Here is a 6,812-nt window from a genome sequence, read left to right on the forward strand (position 1 = left end):
CCATAGGAGCATACCAGTGGCAGACTTACCGATCTTTCTTTACCATGGTAAAAATAATACGACCTGTAGGTGCATACCAGCATAGTGACCTGTGTGAAAGTCTTGTGTCTTATCAACCCATCCAGCCACCTTAGCCGTCTTTCTCCTAACCTGGACTCCGTTGCTTTATAAACCACGTCACCTGACTTCCTCCTTTGCTCCCTTCATAATTTCTACGGCGGCTAGAGGACGTCCAACAATAAGACGTGAATATGGGTCATAATAAGCTGCTTGAACAGATGAAGGTTATATTCTAAGGCTGGACATTTAGTTATTTACACTTTACTAAATGGGATTTTGAATCTTCATCTTGTCTTGGGTCATATTCATGCAATAGTAATTGCATTCAAAATACTGTGACTCTCATCATTTAGCCTTTCCTAATGATACTGTGACATTTGTTGAAGTGGAACTTATTGAACTATATCAATAAGGGAGGAATTTTCTCTTCTAAAATCACATTTTAAAACCTGAAATTATAATAATGATAATATATCACATAGATGTAACTTTCTGAGTCAAATCTATGAGTGTTATTATGACGATATCGGAATGATAAATATGAGAAATTTTATTTTATAATTTACATTCCTAATTCTTCACCTATTTATTTTCCTGGTGGGATGGGGCTCCTAATGTTCCATTGGTTATGTTTTGTTTTTATAATGCAGCATGAGGTGAATCATGATGTCAGTACAGTCTCAAAGCCAGCTGCTGCTCTGTTCTATAACTACACTGGAGGGCTCATTCAAATGACTGAAAAAAAGGCTTATTTATTCAGAAATGTACCTTTATAAATGTAACATTTGGATGATTTGTTTAGTTCCAGTTGTAGTAGAATGTTTGAGTTTCTTTCTATCCTCTCAGGGAACATGTTGATCAGATCAGACGGAGTCTGTCAGCATCAGCTTATTCAGCCCAGCAATAGCCTTTCCTAGTAATGTCAGTGCTGATATGTTTACCACTGAAAACATTTGTACATTGAATTTAACTTGTTGCACTTGGGTCAGTGATTGCCTGTGGTCCTGGCTTTTCTCACTGCAGACACAGACTTTCTGGACAATCTCACTAGTGACCTAAACATGTCATAACACGGACAGACTGCATTACCATCTCCAATCAGTCCAGTCAATGAGTAGAAAGTTCATTTCAGCTGTGGCTCATTCTGATGGTCTTTCCATTACCACAATATCATATAAGCATTTCCACTGAAACCTACTGGGGATTCACTTAATGATGTGCCTGAAAAAACATGTTCAGCCTGCATGCTGTACAGATAAAAACCCACTTTGAATTCTCCTCTAGCGGAATAAAATATCAACAATGAGCTGTTTTGGATTGCTATGTTTTTTTAAGTAAACATAGCAATAAGACAAAATTTAAAAATACAGAGTAAAAGCACAATATTTTCTACTAAAATTAAGAAAAAAAGCAGTAAGTCCCCCTTAATGGAAAGAGTCAAATCACCTCTAAAAAAAGCTCAAATATCTGTCTTTCATGTCAGGCTTTCGTGACACAGTTAAAATACCATTCTTGACTTGTCTGTTAGATTGTGTTTGTTTAGTGCTTAAAGTGATATTAAAGGAGATTTTTCCTCCAGTCAAGGTACTTGTCTTTCCACTTTTATGTAGCCGCTGTCCACACAAAGGTTACCCAACAATACAAATCCTCGCTACTGTCAAACTGAGATAGAAAGCAGTGCTCAAATATCTTAAACCCCCACAACTAATCTTAGCCCAAACCTGTGTGGTCTACCCAAGTGGGTAGACCAAACAACTTGGATCTCGAAAGATCCTTCTAAAGACAGGGAATTCATTATTTCTAACTCAGCCATGAAAAAGTTCATACAGCCTGAGAACAAACTTCACGAACTGTAGGATCTACTCAGATTAATTTCCCACTATAGCTGCAGGCAGTCTTGTTCCTTTAACTTCAGCACAGGAGATAATTTTACACCAGCATAGAAAGCTTGGAACTGTCACTCACATTCAAGCTATGAACAAACAGAGGGCTCACCAATCACAGCCCAAGGTCACAGGAAAACACAGGCTTACCTTTCCACCGTCAGTGTTACCAGATAGAGCAGGTAAGGGCTGTTGTTTCTACACCTGCTAACCGCTTGCCACGGGACGTGAACACAGATAGTAAAATCCTCTATTCCCCCACTACGACAAGCCAGCCAGCCACTCTCTCTTTGTTTGACATTCTTTAGGGTCACACCCAGCCCAGCCACAATTACCTGAGAAGGTTTTTTTTCTCCCCTCCAGGAAGTACAGGTAGGCTAACGGATTGTCACAACAAACAATACTTTTTTTCCTCCCTGCCCTCAGGGGATCAAATAACCTTGTTTGTACTGTGTTCTTGATAAAGAACAATAGCAAGCTCTCTCACAAAAAACCTTCCAGGGACAGATAAGGCAGCTGGGAAATTATGATGACTTTTCTAAAATGTCAACTGATTGGCTTTTAAAAGGAAATACAGTGTCATGAAAAAGTTTGGGCACTCCTGGTCAAAATTTCTGTTACTATCAATAGTTAAACGAGTAAAAGATGACCTGATTTCCAAAAGGCATGAAGTTAGAGATGAGACATTTCCTTAATATTTTAAGCAAGATGACTTTTTTATTTCCATCTTTTACAGTTTCAAAGTAACAGAAAAGGAAAAGGGCCTGAAACAAAAGTTTTGGCACCCTGCATGGACAGTACTTAGTAACACCCCCTTTGGCAAGTATGCTTAACAGCTTGTTAACCCTTTTTTGTAGCCAGCTAAGAGTGGCTTGGATCTTGTCTGGGGTTTTTTCGCTCATTCCTCCTGCAAAAGGCTTCTAGTTCTGTGAGATTCTTGGGCCGTCTTACATAAACTGCTCTTGTGATGTTTGTCCACGGATGTTCAATGATGTTTACATTGGGTGACTGTGAGGGCCATGGCAAAGCCTTCAGCTTGCGCCTCCTGAGGTAGCCAATTTTGCATTTTTGAGGTGTGTTTAGGATCATTATCCTGTTGTAGAATCCATCCTCTTTTCATCTGCAGCTTTTTTATGGACAGTGTGATGTTTGCATCTGGTATTGGCTGGTATTTAATTGAATCCATTCTTCCCTCTACCAGTGAAATATTCCCCGTGCCACTGGCTGCAACACAAGCTGAAGGCATGATGGCTCAACCCCCGCACTTTCAAAGAGGTGTTCTTTTCATTAAATTCTCGATCTCTTTTTTCTCCGAACAATTGCACAATGTGGCCAAAAACCTCTACTCACTTCATAAGTCCACAGAATTTTTTTCCAAAAGTCATCAGGCGTGTTTAGATGTTCCATTGCAAACTTGTGAGGCTGAATTTTGTGGTGAGGATGCAGGAAAGGTTTTCTTCTGATGACCATTCCTTGAAGGTCATTTTTGTGCAGGTGTCACTGCACAGTACAACAGTGCACCCACAATGTCTGCTGAATCTTCCTGAACGCTTTGCGATCTTCTCGCAGCCTTTTCCTGCTTCGTGGGCATCATTTATTTTAATTTTCAGATTGCTAGGCAGCTGCTTAGAGGAGACCATGGCTGCTGATTGTTGGGACAAGGTTTAAGGACTCAGAGTATTTATAAAGCTTTGAAATCTGCATCATTTAGCCTTTCCTAATGATAAATCTTAACAAGCAACAGCCCTAACAACTTAATTAATGTCTGAGACCTTAGTAAAAGTTATCTGAAAGCTCAAATCTCTTGGGGTGCCCAAATTTTTATATGGTTTTCCCTTTCCTTTCTTTAACTCTACACTCTTACAAAACAAAAATAGCACACTAATCTTGCTTAAAATGTTGAAAAGAATGTTTCATTTTTAACTTTATGCCTTTTGGAGATCAGTTCATCTTCTACCCACTTAACAATTCACAGTAACAGAAAATTTGACCAGGGGTGCCCAAACTTTTTAATGCCACTGTGAATATAGTGGCATACAGTATGTACTATATATCAGCACTGATGAAAGTGCTGATATATAGTACATACACCCCCATTATATACATAATATTTATATGTACCAAATTTATATCTACCAACTTCCCAAACCTAAACAAGTGTATAGTTCATTTGTCCCGACCCACTGATACAACCCATAGGAGTGTTTCCTAAATAGCGCCCCATGGCTTCAGGAGATATGCCACAAATAGACTGTCAAAAATCAAAGTTAAGTTACTTATAAAAACCAGTTACCAGTTTTAATGATGTGGCTGATGGGTGTATTACGTCATTTGAATTCCTCATTTGCTTCGGACATAATTACTACGGCCACTACTAATTTACTCTCAAACTAACAATTAAACTGGTTTCAGCTCTTACACTTTCTCTGACATCTCAAGCTTCTTTTAGCTTTTAAACTTCATGTGATAATTTAACTGCTTACACTTCAAATAATCTGTTTTCCGTTTTTACTGTGGTACTCACAACTCTTTTGTAGTCCTTGAATTTTAACTCACTCTGAAACTGCTTTCAAGCACTTTCACTTCAACTGATACTTCAGCTTCAACTCATGATTCTTACTCGACTTCATTCTGCCCTTGCACTTAACATGAAACTACAACACATGAAAGCACTTCCATTTTTCATCACAATACCATTTAACTCTTAAAGGTTAAACTTACACCAAAACTATGCTGCATTACAACAACACAAGCATATCAGGGGGGCTTCCACCCCTTGTCCTCACTTTATACATGTCCCTGCTTTACTGCAGTGGTACTGAAGAAAATCAATGTGGATAATTCAAACTCTGCAGAGAAATCCGCGGCCCCCTTCAGCCTTGCTTGGAAAGATGGTTAATTTCTGACTGAATATTATGCTACATAACCACTTGGCATTTAAACTGAAGAATGGGTTTCTGCTTCGTCAACAGCATGAATCCATGGACAAAGCCAGCCTTGTGTCAACAGTCCAGGCTGGTGGTGATGGTGTAATGGTGTGGGGAATGTTTTCTTGGCACTTTGGACCCCTTAATACCAATCAATCATTGTTTGAATGCCACAGCCTATCTGAGTATTGTTGCTGACCATCTGGATCCCTTTATGGCCACAATTTACCATCTTCAAATGACTACTTCCAGCATGACAATGCTCCATGTCACAAAACAAAGGTCGTCTCAAACTGGTTTTAATGAACATTACAATGAGTTCAGAGGATGTCAGTGGCCTCCCAAGTCACCAGATCTGAATCCAATAGAACACCTGTGTGATGTGGTAGAACAGGAGATTGGCAGCATGAATGTGCAGCTGACAAATCTGCAGAAATGATGTGAGGCAATCATGTGAACATGGACCAGAATCTCAAAGGATTGTTTCCAACATCTTGTGGAATCCATGCCACGAAGAACTGAGGCTGTTTGGGAGCAAAGGGTCCTACTTAGTATTAGTATGGTGTCCCTAATAAAGTGCTCAGTGAGTGTAGCACTTTGCACACAACACCACTGATCAAAAGTACTAGACAGTGGACATAAAGACAAAATAGAGTTAAGATGATAATAATAATAATAATAATAATAATAATAGTAATGATAACGATGATAGCACATGGGTGTGAATGCACATAGAAACAACACACACCTTCAGAGGATTCAGGAGAAAATACCTGAGCTTGGTAGGTCAGGCAAAGTTAGAGGCCAACGATTAAAAGTTTAAAGTTGGCTCTTGAAAATCTTAAAAGGACTGCAGGAACTAATGGCAGGAGGAGAAGAATTTAATATTTTTTGGGGCAACTATAGAGAAGGCTACCACATAGTAAAATAGCCTTTGAGTCTATTTGAATTACATATGTAAATGATTGTGCATTGATTGTGTCAGGCTGTGAAAATATGTAAGTCCACAGCAGTACTGTGGCTGAAAGCATCCACACCTTTTTTATTCTGGGGAAAACTAAACTAAGTGCAGGACACATTTACTACAAAATTAGAGCTGTGCAGGCTCTGCCCATTTAGACGGCCTAAAATCTTGGCAGCCAACGAAGTAACATGAGATGTTTAGAGGTGTGTGATAAAACATGCCAACTGATATATTTACTGTGGTTCTAGAAACTGTTTTAATATCACAATGTCAGTAAGGACACATAAAGCATTGTCCTAATATTATTTGCTTTTTTTTTTTTTTTTACTGTGTGGTGTCGCCAGTGGCGCCACACAATACTGCCCTGTTCGGCCAAATGAAATTGGCAGGGCAGGTCTCCAGGGCCACAATTAAGATTGAACACTCATCTCTCTTGCAGCCTCAGTAATGAAGGCTTGTGAGATAGATACATGCTTACAAATGTTTGTGGGAAACTGACAATCTTCAAAGAATATACCATTTGCTTCCACCAAAATAGGGAAATAGGTTGTAATTGGACTAGCCTTTCGAATGGGGCAGTCTGTTGACCAACTAAAACATACTGTCCAGTATTTGGTCTTGTATCGCCTGTTTGTGCTTATTTTCTTTGACAGAAATACTGATGACCACTGATAGGCACACTTTATCTTCTTTCCGTGCTTCAACTTCAAGTAATATTTAACTTCCCTTAATAAATTTAACTTTTACTGGAATACTACAAAGACATTTCAAAAGCTCCAGCAATTAACTACAGTTTCTCTGTGGCAAACACACAAACATTTTCAACATTTTGCCTTTTGTAGATTATAATCTGCGATTTATAATCACATAATTTCTACCAGGGTGATAGCACTTACCCAGATATTAATTATAATTCTCTTATAAACTAAGATCACAGTGCATATACAGTAGCTTCAGAAATTCTTCACACCCCTTCAC

General features: G+C 38.8%; 1 protein-coding gene across 5 annotated transcripts in view; it reads right to left on the reverse strand.

The window, feature by feature from the left end:
- Positions 1-4,946, reverse strand: part of cers3a (ceramide synthase 3a) — a 30,169-nt gene extending 25,223 nt beyond the window's left edge. The window contains exon 1 of one of the 5 annotated variants that reach the window (XM_040139218.1): positions 4,730-4,946. The gene's annotated coding sequence lies outside the window, so the exon portion shown is untranslated. Of the gene's footprint in view, positions 1-29; positions 211-828; positions 916-2,093; positions 2,281-4,664 lie in introns of those variants that run through there. The other 4 variants (XM_040139226.1, XM_040139208.1, XM_040139244.1 and 1 more) reach the window with 4 other exon arrangements.
- Positions 4,947-6,812: the final 1,866 nt, after the last annotated feature.

The sequence above is a fragment of the Xiphias gladius genome, chromosome 1 (genome assembly GCF_016859285.1).
Source record: "Xiphias gladius isolate SHS-SW01 ecotype Sanya breed wild chromosome 1, ASM1685928v1, whole genome shotgun sequence".
In the NCBI taxonomy this organism is placed as follows: Eukaryota; Metazoa; Chordata; class Actinopteri; order Istiophoriformes; family Xiphiidae; genus Xiphias; species Xiphias gladius.